The sequence below is a fragment of the Papio anubis genome, chromosome 15 (assembly GCF_008728515.1).
Source record: "Papio anubis isolate 15944 chromosome 15, Panubis1.0, whole genome shotgun sequence".
In the NCBI taxonomy this organism is placed as follows: Eukaryota; Metazoa; Chordata; class Mammalia; order Primates; family Cercopithecidae; genus Papio; species Papio anubis.
The window spans coordinates 11,809,743-11,825,706 of record NC_044990.1 but is presented as its reverse complement, the minus strand read 5'-3'; the positions used below and the strand labels follow the sequence as shown (position 1 = coordinate 11,825,706).

Here is a 15,964-nt window from a genome sequence, read left to right as displayed (position 1 = left end):
TGCTCCCTGTGAGGTGGGCTGAGATCTTGTGACTTCATTGCTGCCCCAATTCTCCCTCTTCCCGATCCTGCTTCCTTGCCTTTCCCCACAGACATCCATCCTAAGAATGCTCCTGAATCCTTTTCCTGCACACACATCTCCATTTCAGGATCTGCTTCCCAGGGGGAACCCAACCTGCAATGGTACCCCCAGCCCCAGGTGGGCCAGCTGCAAGCTGAGCCAACCTGCACTACTCTGCACACTTCAGCCTAGCCCAGACGAGTAAAGGCAGCATTCAGGCGCCTGTGATACTAACTCCAGAAGACTTTAACTAACACTAACATCCACTGGGCATTCTGTTTGAAAGATATTCATATTGATAAGTTTAAAAGGATTGTTAACAAATAAGATGTGAGCAGAGAGGACGTTGTGGAAGATGATTCAGGAACTTCCAGTGTTGGTGGTGTCATGGATGAGCAATGCTTTTAACCATGATGGTCCAATTAAAAGGAGAACAGTGGATTGGGAGAAAAGATGGGCTTGATTTTGGATTTTGGACCAGCTAAGGCTGAAATGATGGGGGATATCCAAGTGAAGATATCTACAAGGCAATTGGAAATTTAAAAGCATCACGTGGTAGTTTGCCTCCAGGCCCTGCACTTCTGAGCTCTGTAGGGTCACAGGCTCTGACTCTCCAAGGGGGATACTTCTACTGCTGCACACAGCAAGACTCCCCCTGAACTTCCTCTGACAACTGCCAGCCAGGCACTGGGGACTCCTTATGCCAAGAGACCAGGAGGCAAGAGTAGGATCATCAGCATGGTAAAGACTGAGGATTAGGATCCGAAGGACTTTCTAACATAGGGGATGGTGGAAACCATAGTCCTGGACAAGAAAACCCAAGAGAATTGCAAGACAGTCGATAGCCCATTTATCTTCCAAAATGCCCTGGATAAGGAGATGGTAATGCTCTTCTCTTGGCAGCAGTTTCTGATGTGTCACAACCCTCAGCTTCTGGAAGTGTTTCATTCTTTAGCGCCCAAATCCCTCATGAGCTAGTGAACTTGTTTCTTCTCTGGCTCTAAGTTACATAAAATACTTTGCATTCCTAATGACATTAAACTCCCTCAACCTTTCAGGATAAAATAATCTCCTATCTCTTCATTTCTTTTCCTCCTCAAGAAGAAAATTTTATTTTAACAAACAGACCTAGATAAGTTAAAAATTAATTACAGGAGACTACTTTAGAATTCCAGGAACCAGTGAAGCTCAACAGGTCACATGCCCAAACTGGATGACCTTAGTTGTTTTTTTTTTTTTCTTTTTTCCTAGTTGATGTTCTAGTCAACAAACACCACAGATGATGAGCTTTTCCCAGGTCCATGCTTTGCAGAATGCTTGCATGGTTTTATTTCAAACTTGAAAAAGAGAGAAGATAATGTGATCTCTTAAACACAAAAGTCAAGCTTCTTCAGTAGAAAGCTGGACTGGTCCTCATTGTAAGAACTATGAACTGCACCTGGATGGATTTGAAGCAATGCAAGGGTAGTGGCTTATGTGTCACCATAGAGGAGACCAAATGCTGAACTAGAGGCTGGATTCAAACCCCCGCGCTCACCCTAAGTGTGTAACCTGAGTCAGCCTTCTTGGTGTACGTTGCTCACTTTTAAAATGAAAGCACTAAGCTAAATCACCACGGTGGTCTCTTGAAGTCAGCAATTCTAGGCTGTGATGTGTTTCCTTATGGTTTCATATTTCCATGTAAGCTTCCTAAGCCAATCATAAATCCTTCAGGGCAGACACATGGAAGTGATTTCCCTTTTCCCCTCATGTAACAGAACACATTTGTCAATGACAGTGGTCCTCAAACATAGCTGGATTTAAAAATCACCTGCTGTGATTTGAGATGGGTTGTAGCTGCTGATTTCTGAATCACTTGCCCAGGTATTTGGATTTGGTCTAGAATCGGGCCCTAGAATGTGCATGTGTAACACATTTCCCAGGTGATTCGAATGCAAGATGGTCCACCAACCATATTTGAGAAATGTTATTGTGCACAGCGGGTACAAAATACACACTGAATGACTACCAATGATTCCGATACCCCTCTTTCCTCCCATTGTAGGCCACGGCTTATTGTCTGAATGAGGATCTTCAATAGTGCCATCTGTTAAAGCTTTAGAAAGCATTTCCTGGCCAGGCGCGGTGACTCACGCCTGTAATCCCAGCGCTTTGGGAGGCCGAGGCAGGCGGATCACGAGGTCAGGAGATGGAGACCATCCTGGCTAACACGATGAAACCCCGTCTCTACTAAAACCACAAAAATCAGCCGGCGTGGTGGCGGGCGCCTGTAGTCCCGGCTGCTCAGGAGGTTGAGGCAGGAGAATGGCGTGAACCCGAGAGGCGGAGCTTGCAGTGAGCTGAGATCGCGCCACTGCACTCCAGCCTGGGAGACAGAGCAAGACTCCGTCTCATAAAACAACAACAATAAAAAGCATTTCCTTACAATGAATTGTTGATCATGCTGAATATTTGAATGGGTAGATGATTTTCATTTACTCTGATCTGCTCTCCTCATTTTTCTTATACTGTCAAGAACTAGAAATATTAAATGAACTTTCAATGGCTAAGTAATATAACTTTCTCTCATTTTTCATTCTCTAAAACATACTGACAAGTCAGAGAAGAACATTTTAAAGGACAGCTAATAGGTGTTCGCTTATTTTATTTTAAGTGGTGCTTCAGCAAAACAAAAATGCAATAAAATAAAATTATTTTATTTATTGGGTGTTTTCAGAATTAAGTTATGAAAAGGGTTCCCTGTTGCCTTTAGGTGACTGGCTTTTTATTTGTTTTGGGCTCTTTTGTTGTTTGTTTGAAAACTCAAATTTGGAAGTACTGTTCCAATGCAAAATTTTCTAGCAAAAAATTTGCTTATTTATTTATTTATTTAATTTTGAGATGGAATTTTGCTTTTGTCGCCCAGGCTGGAGTGCAGTGGCATGATCTCGGCTCACTCCAACCTCTGCCTCCCGGGTTCAAGAGATTCTCCTGCCTCAGCCTCCCAAGTAGTTTATTTTTGTATTTTTAGTAGAAACGGGGTTTTGTGGTGTTGGAGAGGCTAGTCTCAAACTCCTGACCTCAGGTGATCCGCCCACCTCGGCCTCCCAAAGTGTTGGGATTACAGGCGTGAGCCACAGCCCCGGACCAATTTGCTTATATTTTAAAGTCTAGCTTGTCACAGCCCACACCATGGCTCCCACACCAGCGCTGGGGAACCCCTGTCTGTGGATAAATTGCTCCCAAAAGACTGAGGAGGAGTTGGATGAGGGTGACCACAAGGAGCCAGATGAGACCCTGTTGGAGAGGCTGTGGGGCCTGAGGGAGATGTTCTGGAGGGGCCAGTCCGCTCCGAGGGCAGAGCCACTTTCCATTTCTCCCCTCTACATGGCTCAAAAAATGTACTCGTTTTCCAGGGCAGTCTTGTGGATTGGAACCCCTTTCTTCATGATTCTGGTTCTTGCTGTCATCTTTGAGACACAGAAGTTGCAAATGGGGCAACCGCAGCAGCAGCAGCAGCGGATATGTCTCCGGGTCCACACAGCTGTCCAGAGGAATGCCAGGGGCCCTCCTTCACTTCCTGGAAAGATCTAGATGGTGACTGCTATATTTGAGCTGTCTTGGTGGGAGAATTTTAAATTCAATAGTGGTTGAATTCCTGATTATTTTGATTTTTTTTAACTTTGGTACATGGATTTATCTAAACCTGGTGGAGAGAATTCTCCTCACATTGTCTCACAAAGAGACCTTAACTCGCAACTGGGCCCTGCACGTTCTCCTGACTTACTTCTGTCCTCATTCTGATGCCAGAGTGCAGCCATGCAGTGGTTATTCCAGCCCTTGCCACCACCTCCCCACCCCCCAACTCCTTTCAATCAATTGCTCCTAACTGGAAGATTTCCTCACTATCTGATTGTGAGGTAGCAACTGATGCTCTTGGAATGGTGGTACCCCTGACCATTAACAACTGCTTTAAAAAGACAGAGAGAGAGAAAAGAGCATGTATACACTATGAAACACACAAAATGCATTATAATAGTAGCTTAAAGCAGCCACTGTGAGTCCTTATGTATGTTGGACAGGAGGGAGGCTGGCTGCAGCTTTAGCCACAGGGTGAGGGCTGTGAAGGATAAGAACAGGAGCTCATTTCCTCTGCACATTTTGTGTATTAGACCTGTGTGTGTAAATAATAATAATAATAACAAAGCCAGTGCTCACTTTTTGTACTTAAATATTAAAAATGACCTCCAGAGGGTGGTTCCAAGGTGGCCAAATAGGAACAGCTCCAGGCTTCAGCTCCCAGCATGAGTGACACAGAAGATTGGTGATTTCTGCATTTCCAACTGAGCTACTGGGTTCATCTCACTGGGGCGTGTAGGACAGTGGGTGCAGGATAGCGGGTGCAGCCCACTGAATGACAGCCAAAGCAGGGCGAGGCATCGCCTCACGTGGGAAGCGCAAGGGGTAAGGGAATTCCCTTTCCTAGCCAAGGGAAACTGACACACAGCACCTGGAAAATCGGGTTACTCCCACCCTAATACTGTGCTTTACCAAGGGTCTTAGCAAATGGCACACCAGGAGATTATATCCCGCGCCTGGCTCAAGAGGGTCCCATGCCCACGGAGTCTCCCTCATTGCTAGCACGGCAGTCTGAGATCTAACTGCAAGGTGGCAGCAAGGCTGGGGGAGGGTTGCTGAGCTTGAGTAGGTAAACAAAGCTGCCTGGAAGCTTGAACTGGGGGAGCCCACCACAGCTCAAGGAGGCCTGCCTGCCTCTGTAGACTCCACCTCTGGGGACAGGGCATAGACAAACAAAAGGCAGCAGAAGCCTCTGCAGATTTAAATGCCCCTGTCTGACAGCTTTGAAGAGAGTAGTGGTTCTCCCAGCATGGAGTTTGAGATCTGAGAACGAACAGACTGCCTCCTCAAGTGGGTCCCTGACCCCCAAGTAGCCTAACTGGGAGGCACCCCCTAGTAAGAGCAGACTGACACCTCACACGGCTGGGCACACCTCTGAGATGAAGCTTCCAGAGGAACGATCAGGCAGCAACATTTGCTGTTCAGCAATATTCACTCTTCTGCAGCCTCCACGGCTGATACCCAGGCAAACAGGGTCTGGAGTGAACCTCCAGCAAACTCCAACAGACCTGCAGCTGAGGGTCCTGACTGTTAGAAGGAAAACAAACAAACAGAAAGGACATCCACACCAAAACCCCATCTGTACATCACCATCATCAAAGATGAGCGGTACATAAAACCACAAAGATGGGGAAAAAAACAGAGCAGAAAAGCTGAAAATTCTAAAAATCTGAGTGCCTCTCCCCGTCCAAAGGAATGCAGCTCCTCACCAGCAACAGAACAAAGCTGGATGGAGAATGACTTTGACGAGTTGAGAGAAGAAGCCTTCAGATGATCAAACTTCTCCCAGCTAAAGGAGGAAGTTCAAACCCATCTCAAAGAAGCTAAAACCTTGAAAAAAGATTAGACGAATGACTAACTAGAATAACCAATGCAGAGAAGTCCTTAAATGACCTCATAGAGCTGAAAACCATGGCACGAGAACTACATGGCAAATGCACAAGCTTCAGTAACTGATTCGATCAACTGGAAGAAAGGGTATCAGTGATTGAAGATCAAATGAGTGAAATAAAGCGAGAAGAGAACTTCAGAGAAAAAGGAGTAAAAAGAAATGAACAAAGCCTCCAAGAAACATGGGACTATGTGAAAAGACCAAATCTACGTCTGATTGGTGTACCTGAAAGTGACAGGGAGAATGGAACTAAGTTGGAAAACACTCTGCACGATATTATCCAGGTGAACTTCCCCAACCTAGCAAGGCAGGCCAACATTCAAATTCAGGAAATACAGAGAACACCAGAAAGATGCTCCTCCCGAGAAAGATGCTCCAGACTACATAATTATAGGTTCACCAGAAAAATTTAAGAAATGAAGGAAAAAAATGTTAGAACTGTAGAGAATAAAGGTTGGAGTTACCACAGGGAAGCTATGTCAAGATACTGTGGATCTCATGGCTCTACAAGCCAGAAGAGGTGGGGGCCAATATTCACTTAGCTCTTAAAAGAAAATAAAATTTTTTAACTTAAATTTCCATATCCAGCCAAACTAAGTTTCATGAAGTGAAGGAGAAATAAAATCCTTTACAGACAAGCAAATGCTGTGAGATTTTGTCTACCCATAGGCCTGCCCTACAGGAAGCACCAAACAGGACATTGGTTTGGGCACCGGAATAATTCTAAAGACCATCAAATATTACACTGGAAGAAACTTCCAGCATCCGACCAATGGCTTAAATCTAACAACTATCCATAATATGGGACCAGAATTCTCCCTATAAAAATAACATAAAAATGTACAATGGAATGCTTCAATTAAAAGACAGACCTGGCAAAGTGGATAAAAGTCAGACCCATCAGTCTACTGTATTCAGGAGACCATCTCATGTGCAGAGACACCACATAGGCTCAAAATAAAGGGATGCAAGAGAAGATCCAAACAAATGAGAAAACAAAAAGCGAGGGTTGCAATCCTTGTCTCTAGTAAAATGAACTTTTAAACCAACAAAGATAAAAGAGACAAAGAAACTGCTACATAATGGTAAAGGATCAATTCAATAAGAAAGAACTAACTATCTAAACCTGCCACCCAATACAGGAGGCACTGGAGATTCATAAAGCAAGAGTCTTTATAGAGGCACACAAGAGGCACCAGAGCTCCAGCCACAGCAATAATGGGAGACTTTAACACCCTATCGGCATTAGACAGATCAATGAACCAGAAGATAACCAGGATATAGGAATTGGAACTTGGCTCTGCACCAAGCAGACCTAATGAACGTCTACAGAACTCTCCACTAAATCAACCTTGTTCTTCTCAGCACCCACATGTACCTACAAGGTGACAACATGGTTGATAGCACTTCCTCCATAAATCATAAAAGCCAAAAGAAATTAACAAACTGTCTCAAGACCCACAGTGCAAATCAATTAGAACTCAGTATTAGAGCTCACTCCTGAAACCACCCAGCCTGCATGGAAACTAGAACAACCCTCTCTCCTACTGAATGACCCACTGGGTACAACAGAAGTGAAGGCGGAAATAAAGATGTTCTTTGAGAGCCAATGAGAGAACAAAAGTACAACATACCAGAATCTCTGGTTCACATTTAAAAGCAGTGTGTATGAGAGGAAGATTTAGCACCTAAATGCCCACAAGAGAGAAAGCAGGGAAAGATCTAAAATTGACACCCTAACATCACAAATTAAGGAAACTAGAGAAGCAGAAACAACACAAAAGCCAGAAGATGCAAGAAAACCAGCAAAAGATCCAAACAGAACTAGAAGGGAGATAGAGACACAGAAAACCCTTCAAAAAAATCAGTGAATCCAAGAGCTGGTTTTTTGAAAAGATCAACAAAATTGACAGACTGCTAGCAAGACTAACAAAGAAGAAAAGAGAGAAGAATCAAATAGAAGCAATAAAAAATGATAAAGGAGATATCACCACCAAGCTCACAGAAATACAAACTACCATCAGAGAATACCATAAACACCTCTACGCAAATAAACTAGAAAACCTAGAAGAAATGGATAAATTCCTGGACACTTACACTCTCCCAAGACTAAACCAGGAAGAATCCCTGAATAGACCAATAACAGGCTCTGAAATTGAGGCAATAATTAATAGCCTACCAGCCAAAAAAGTCTAGGACCAGACAGATTCACAGCTGAATTCTACCAGAGGTACAAGGAGGAGCTGGTACCATTCCTTCTAAAATTATTCCAATCAATAGAAAAAGAGGGAATCCTCCCTAACTCATTTTATGAAGCCAGCATCATCCTGATACCAAAGCCTGGCAGAGACACAACAAAAAAAAGAGAATTTTAGACCAATAACCCTGATGAACATTGATGCAAAAATCCTCAATAAAATACTGGCAAACCGAATCCAGCAGCACATCAAAAAGCTTATCCACCACGATCAAGTGGGCTTCATCCCTGGGATGCAAGGCTGGATTACGTTTATTGATTTTGTGTGCATTTATTTATTTCATTCATGTCTGTCTCCCCATTTCATCATGGTCTCTAAGAGGGCATGGACTTGTCCGTTTTGTTTCCTGGGAATAGAGTTCTCAGGGCCTCTCATAGAGGCCAGCAAAGAGCGAGCATTCAACCAATAATTGTTGAATCAATGAATGACTGCAATTTACACCCACTGCTGGACATGGCAAAATGCATGGGTCAAAAGGTACAAAGAAAGGAGAAACTATTGCAACTCTGCGTGAAGGAGGGAGCTCAGTCATTGGCATGAAAGCCAACATTAGAAATATCTGTTTGCGAAATGATCGTCAATTACCAGAACTAGCAAATACTGACTCTGCTCCCTCTCCTGGTACAGACACTGAGCACTCCACCCTGAGCTGGGTGATGGGAGCCCCTGCATTACCCACGCAAGGCACAGCCTGTGATACTGACTTTGAAACTGTTTCCTATTACCTCTTTCCTGCCCAAAGTCAAGGTTGCCCAGCACTCCCCACCCTTTGACATCCTTTGACCACTTACTTGCCTTCCAGCCATTTGTTCTCCCAGCCCTCCCCTTCCTCCTTAGGAAGCAAGTTTTCTCTTCACCTTGTCATTATTCTCAAACCTGGCATCACAATCATATGGAGGAGTTTTTCATAGCAACATTCATGGGCCTAGTCTCCAAAGATTCTGAAGTTCACCCAGCAAAGAAAATGTAGTCTGTTGCCATCTGCTCTGAAGTGATGAGCCATACTCTCTTGGACTGGGTTAGTGTTACAGTGAATTTATTCGACTGGTTAAACTAGCTTAATTGTTTCCTAAATATTAGCCTAGGGATATCAAATTTGATAAACACAGTGCGAGGTTCTAATTGTATGATAATAACAAACATTATTATTGTGGCTTTCAGTTGACAGCATGCCTTCTCAACCTTCTTCTTACTTGATTCTCCCAACCTGTGAAGGCAAGGAAGGGCACAACCATGATTCCTTCTTAGGGGCAAGAAAACCTTGATGAATTCCTTGCCCAGGCTACACATTAGAAATAGCAGTAGGGCCAAGGTCAAACTTCTAAGTCCCTGGAGCAGAAATGTGTCACCACCCAACACCCACAGCCTTTGCCTCTGCCATTAAACCCACTACCTAATGCTTTCTGAACACCAAGTTAAAGCTATTGATGCTAAACCAACGTGGACTAATTGACACACATTTAATAATTCTTTCTTGAATGTCTACCGTGTGCGGGGCACTTTTCTAGAAACTGGAGATGTAGAGTAAACCAACAGATCAAGTCTCTACCCCCACAGTGTGTGCTGCTTTCTGACAGCCAGGGCCCCTTTCTGGGTGCCCAAGTCACGGCGGTCATGAAATGGATGCTATAAACATCTCTTTCAAAAAGCATTTCTTGAAATAGGTTGTCCTGAGGCTAATACACAAAGAATACTCATTTCCACTTAAACTAAATAACCAGAAACATTTTTAAAGCATAGTTTTACGACTCTTTTGTAACTGTATGGGAAAATAACTGTAAGACCAAAAGACACGGGAGGATTTATTTTGTTAAATGTCTAGACCACTTGCCACCAGCGTACCTTGTCAGCCCCTTCACCTCTCCCAGCCTCAATCTCCTTATGTGCCTAAAGTTAGAATTACAATAGCATCCACCCCATCATGTTATTGGAAAGAACAAAAGAGTTAATGTCTCCAAAGCACCCAGAACAATGTCTGGCACACAGTAAGCCAATCTCTGAAACTCTTATCATTTCCATGCAAGCCATGTGCAGAAGGCATTTCTCTTCACCTATTAATGCTGGATTTCATTTTATCTTCTACTCATCATGTACTCTGAAGTTGCCTTTCTGCCTTTCCTGAGACTCACAATCACTTCCAATTTAATATCCACCATGAATTTAATTAAAGTTCTGTTAGCATCTACCTCTTCTAGACCATTAATGAGGCTGTTAGATAAAATGCAATAAAGATCCCTGGAGCAGCCCAGCAGACATTGCTGTTAATCATTGTTTACCTCTCTTCAGTTCATGCTCATGCTTCATGGCCATTCCTATCCATTTCCTCACTTTGAAAATAAAAGTAATAACAGTTACTTCCAAGAATTGTGGCAAGGATTCCAAGAGGTTCTATACCGTGGTGTCAAGCATCACTTCAAACCTCACTGCTGCTGGGGAAAAAGAATAGGTTACATCAGCAGGGAGTTTTCCAGAGAATAGAGTGATCTCCAGTGCTGAGATTCAGTGAGTCTGCCAATTTTTGCTACCTTTGATGGTATGAGTTTAAACAACACTCTAATCACGAATAATATCTTAAAAAGTGGAAGGACCTGTGGGGTCCTCTAACCCAATTTCTGATTCTAATCAGTCAGCCTCTAAAGCCTTGCTGCTCAAAATACGATTTCTGAATCAGAAGTCTGTTAGGAAGACAGAATCTTGAGCTTCACCTCACCTGAGGATCTGCTTTCTGGCACGATGATTTATATGTTCATTAAAGTTTAAGAATCATTGCCCTACTTAAAACTCTTTACAAGTGATCTGAGACTCAATAGCTTAACAAAGCCATGGGGTGTGTGTGTGTGTGTGTGTGTGTGTGTGTATGTGTGTATGTGTGTGTAGGGGATGATACCCAGGCATTACAACATTCAAATACAATAATATCCTAAAACTTCTTTCCAAAAGCGATAAACCTTAGAAAGAGCTATTCTAAAAATAAAGAGAGAGCTCACATGCTGGTAAGTTATTGCCTTATTCACTTTGACCTTGAACCAATCCTCTTGATTTGTTCCCCCCACCCCCGCCCTTTTCTGTTCTCTGGGCAACTTGACTTTCCATTTGTTTTCTAGTTCCTACTTGGAAAATTAGGCACTGCCATGCCAAGAAAGATTAATATTTATCTCATTTCAACCCAGTCTCTGAATAGGTGGATGTTTACATGGCAGCCAGGACCCATATGAAGTGGTGGGGTGCCTGGAGACCCGTGTGTATAGGGGTTTGTAAAACTATGAGTCTGAAGTTCAACCAAAACTAGGGGCAGAGTACGGTCTAGGTTCACTTTTGTTTCCACTTTTTGCACTGCCCTCTGAAAGTTAAAGACTGGCCTGAAGACCCAAAAGATGCCACTGCTTTTTAGTGGTTTTACTGAAAGAATATTCAGGGGAGCATGGAATCCTCTCCTCAATTTCTTTAAGCCTTGTTACAGGCTCATTCCCTGCAAGATGACAACTATAGACTTCCCCTATTCTGAATCCCCCTAAATTCCATATTGTCTTGAATTTCTAAAAAAATCCAATAATTCAAAATCGTTACCAGTTTCCCAACTAGCACAGACCATGAGCACAGACCATGTCACATATACTTTTGGAAAGACACCAAAGGACACCTACAGCCATTAATGAACTATGTGTCTTAGAGACTTGGGCTTCCTCAGACATTTTCCTCAATTGTGAAATTGAACTAGCAATAGGGTTACTGTGAGAATTTAAAAATAAAAGAAAAAAAAAACGGTGAATGCACAGAAAGTGCTCAATGGGCTCAATAAACACCATTGATTGCTGGACCACAGAAATCAAATGAGCCCATATCACCACGTGCTCATCTCTCCTCCCATGGGGAAGCAAGAAGGCAGTAGAAGGGCCACCATCAGCATGAAATATAGGTCCTGGTTTCCTAGGCATTTGTCAGGTGATTTCTCTTTGTGCCTCTAACAATTTGTCTGTCTGTAAGGAATCCTGAAAATGATCATAGAGAGCTGACTTAATGAAAAGTGGAAAATGCCTAATGTAACAAAAATGACACACATTTTCATATTCCTCTTCCCTGAAATGGATGAAATTTCCCTCCAAGGTTTAGTTTCCTTCCTGTGTGAGAAGCGCATTTGAACATTACAGGGAGGGAGGGATGGGGGGAGACCAGATACCCGATGCAGACAGTGAAGTGAATGAAATCAAGATAATTAGATGCTTCTGAAATACCTACATGTCTTCTAAAAGCCAGGAGAAAACACCGATCAGATGTGGCTGACAGATTGCATCTTGTTGCCTAGCACTGGTCTGAAGTGACTGAGAGTTGCTAGGCAACCCATCCTCCTGGGCTTGGTGATCCAACAAACACCAGACAGATGCTTTTCCTCTGCTATCCTACTGCCCCTCACAATTTTCTCATCTGTAAGATTCACACCTGATTAATGTTTCCTCTGGACTTTTTTTTCCATTTGGATTGGGTGCTGCGACGTGCAGGTTTGCCTGTGCCCAAGTGAGCCTGGCTGTCTACTTAAAGAATGCCTTGCGGCAAAAAACAAATGATCCTTTAAAGATTAAACTACATTGAGATTGAAGTCTGAACTGCAGAGTGTAGGGCAGGAATCTGAACCATTTCTTGTAGAAATTATCAAATTACCATCTGCGTCAAAGGCGGATTGGTCTGGTACTGATTGGAGTGCCCTGGACCAAATGTCAAAGTCACCCAAGTTTATTCTTATCACCCTAAATAATTTGAGGAAGAGGGAAAGTGTTTTTCCCTAGCAGGCAGCTTTCTCTAACTGCTCACAGGTTTACCACACTTTCCAGCAAATCTGCTCAGCTCCTGTGAAAGAGCCAAGTATAAATACGAATGACTGATAATAGCTTACTCTTACCCTAGCCTACCCTTTCCAGCAGTATTTACGTTATTAGGATGCAAGGTAGAATTTCAGGAAGGAGGTAGAGGAAAAAAAAATGTTTCTTCCTCCTTTCTTTCCTCATTTCCTCTCTGTTTAACATAAACTGTAACAAAAAAGTGGCAATCTACTAATAATATTTAATATTTAGCTGCGCTCATCTCATACTGGTTCTGACTCTCCTGGAACTTCTGATGACAAAAGATGTTAACATATTCAAGCTAATATTGTTGATCATACACTATTAAAAGGAGTGACTTTCTCTAGTTTAGCCAAGTCTCTGGTTTATTAGAGCTTTCTGGGTTAATGGGATGGTGATTTTCATTCTGAGTGCGGCATTGCTATTTCTCCCCTTCCATTTATTTGGTGTTTATAACCTTTCGAAGTGTTTTCACATCCATTATCCTACTGTTCTATAAACCTCTATGCTATGATGCATGGAAGTTGATTACAATGCTTTAGAAGGAAACTGCAGAGCATAGTGGGAATGAATTTTACTCCACAAACTCAAGTGTAAAGGACATAGTACTCTATTTAGAGCAGCTTAATTCTGAATTGAGGCCTCATCCCAATGGTTTGGAAGAAAATTCAGTATCACTCATGACAGTCCTAGATGCAAGAGGCTTAGGAAATGCCTGTGAAATGGAGAAAGGGTCCTTTACCTCCAGTCCATAGCGCTGCTACCGTATTCTCTGATCTCAGCTCATGTGATCCCTTGAAGCTCATGCTTTTTCATGCAACAGGAGAGGGAGAGAATCTGCGTCATGGAGCCCATAAGCCTTGAGCACCCACGAGCCATTTCCTCTGAGGACCATACCACTCCTCCACCCTCTCATGTGTCCCCTCCTGTCCTGGAGGTGTCATCTATCCTTTCTGTCCCCACTATGCCTTCCCTCCACCAATCTTGAGTTATGTCTTCAGTGGCTTAGATTTTTTTTAAAAAAAGGCAGAAGCAATTGTTTTCAACTGGTTCTTCTTTTTAGTCCTGCAGAAATCCCTGAGATAAGGAGAAATAACGAAAGGTACAACTATCTGTTTATAACTGTGGGGTAGCAGAGAGGGAAACAGAACATAAAGCACACATTAAAAGTCTAATAAATATATTCAGCCTTATAAAGGAAGCAAATCCTGACACATGCTACAACATGGATGAACTCTGAGGATACTATGCTAAGTGAAATAAGGCAAGCACAAAAACATAAATACCATATGATTCCCCTGATATGAAGTATCTGGAGTAGACAAAGTCATAGAAACAGAAAGTAGGATGGTGGTTGCCAAGGGCTAGGGGAGGAGGGAATGGAGAATTGTTGTTTAATGGGTACACAGTTTCAGTTTTGCAAGTCAAGCTCTTGGAGTGGGGAAAAGGAGCTGTCCTCCAAGAACTAGAACAAGGACTCTCCTTTCATTCTATTCCTGTTATGCTTTTGTCCTTACCACTAAAACAACTCTTATTAAGACCCATTAAGGCCTACATCTTGCTAAAGCCATCATTCAATTCACTGTCCATTCTTACTTGCTCTCTCAGTGGCATTCAGCAAGGTCAACCACTGTCTCTTTCTTGAATGCCACCTTCTCTAGGCTGCACATTCATCTGCTTCTCTCCCACCTCCCACATATCCTTCTCCATCTCCTGTGTTATCACACCCTCCTACGCCAAATCTCTAAATGTCCCACTGACCCCAGCTTTCTGGTCTTGGTCTTCATCTCAATCCATATTCTTCCCACAGGTGATCATACACTCTGTTGACTCCTAAGTATGTCTCTCCAGCCCTGAACTCCTCCATCAGATCCAGACTTTACACCCAACTGCCTACCTAACATATTGCCTTAGGAAGTCCAATAAGCATCTCAAAATGAATATGACTAAAACGTATTCATTTTCTCCCCTACATCTGCCATCTCTCCCCACCCCAAGCCTTATCTATCTTGAGAAATGGCACCACTCTCTAGCTGATCAGTCCAAAAACCTAGGCATCATCGCTGCTTCCTCTCTTTTCCTCGTGCTCAATATCCGATCCATTAATAGGCTCATCAGCTCTATCTGTAAAGTAGATCCCAAAGCTGATAAAAGATCCCATTTCTCCCCATCTCCAAGGGCATGACCCTAACCCAATCTTCATTATCTTGCAACTGGATTTCCACAACAGCCCCTGGCTCCACATGCCCCTAGTCTATCTTCACATACCAGCCACATGATCTTTATAAATAAGATCATGTCACTTCTCTGCTTAACATGATAATTACAGTTATCATAAAATTCAAACTGTCTTACCCCAACCTAGACCTAGAGAGCCTGCATGACCATCCTGCTGTCTCCTCTGTAATTCACCTGCCTCCAGCTCCCACCCACACACTAAGCTCCAGCCACTTGGCCAGCTTTCATTCGTCGAACCTGCCAGCTTCACTCTCCTCCAGGGCCTTAGCATGAGAAATTCCCTCTGCCTGGAACCCTCTTCCTGTCCCCTCCCATGGCTGTCTCTTCTGATCATTCAGCTCTCTACTTGCTCAGAGAATCTTCCTGGATTCCAGCTAAAGCATTCTCCCTAGTCAGTCAACTTCACATGGCCCTGTTTTATCTATAGCACCTTTCAGCACCTGAAATGAGCTTATTTATCTACTAATAGACTATCATATCCCTGTATAGAATGTAGACTTAATGAGCGTGGGGTTGTTTTGTGGTTGAACTTGTTCCCTCCGTATCCCCCGAAACTATGCCTGGTCTGGTTGACTTCCCCCTTAAGCCAGTGGCCCCCAAACCTGGTTTCTCATCAGAATCGCCAGAGATGCTATTAAAAAGAGAGCTCCCATGTGACTTCTACTTCAATAGGGCTGTTTATATATATATATATATATATAGTACTTTGGGTCCTACCCCAGGATGAGGGGTGATGGGGCCTAGAAATCTCTGTTATTGTTGTTGTTGTTGTTGTTGTTGTTGTTGTTGAGATGGAGTCATGCTCTGTCACCCAGGCTGGAGTGCAATGGCATTATCTCTGCTCACTGCAACGTCCACCTTCTGGGTTCAAGCAATTCTGCCTCAGCCTCTCGAGTAGCTGGTCTACAGATGCCTGCCACAAGCCCAGCTAATTTTTGTATTTTTAGTAGAGACAGGGTTTCACTGTGTTGGTCAGGCTGGTCTCAAACTCTTGACCTCAGGTGATCTACCCGCCTTGGCCTCCCAAAGTCTCTGGTTTTAACATACTCCCAAATGGTCAGCCT

The 15,964-nt window shown here is 43.2% G+C and overlaps 1 long non-coding RNA gene across 3 annotated transcripts in view; it reads right to left on the bottom strand.

Annotated features, from left to right (window-relative positions):
• The window catches only part of LOC103879153, a 49,633-nt gene extending 33,892 nt beyond the window's left edge, over positions 1-15,741 (bottom strand). Inside the window, exons 1-3 of one of the 3 annotated variants that reach the window (XR_001896695.3) lie at positions 12,064-15,741; positions 10,104-10,256; positions 8,953-9,034 (exon numbers count right to left, since the gene is read on the bottom strand). This is a non-coding gene — a long non-coding RNA (uncharacterized LOC103879153). Of the gene's footprint in view, positions 1-8,952; positions 9,035-10,103; positions 10,257-12,063 lie in introns of those variants that run through there. The other 2 variants (XR_639604.4, XR_002518281.2) reach the window with 2 other exon arrangements.
• Between the last annotated feature and the right edge of the window lie 223 nt (positions 15,742-15,964).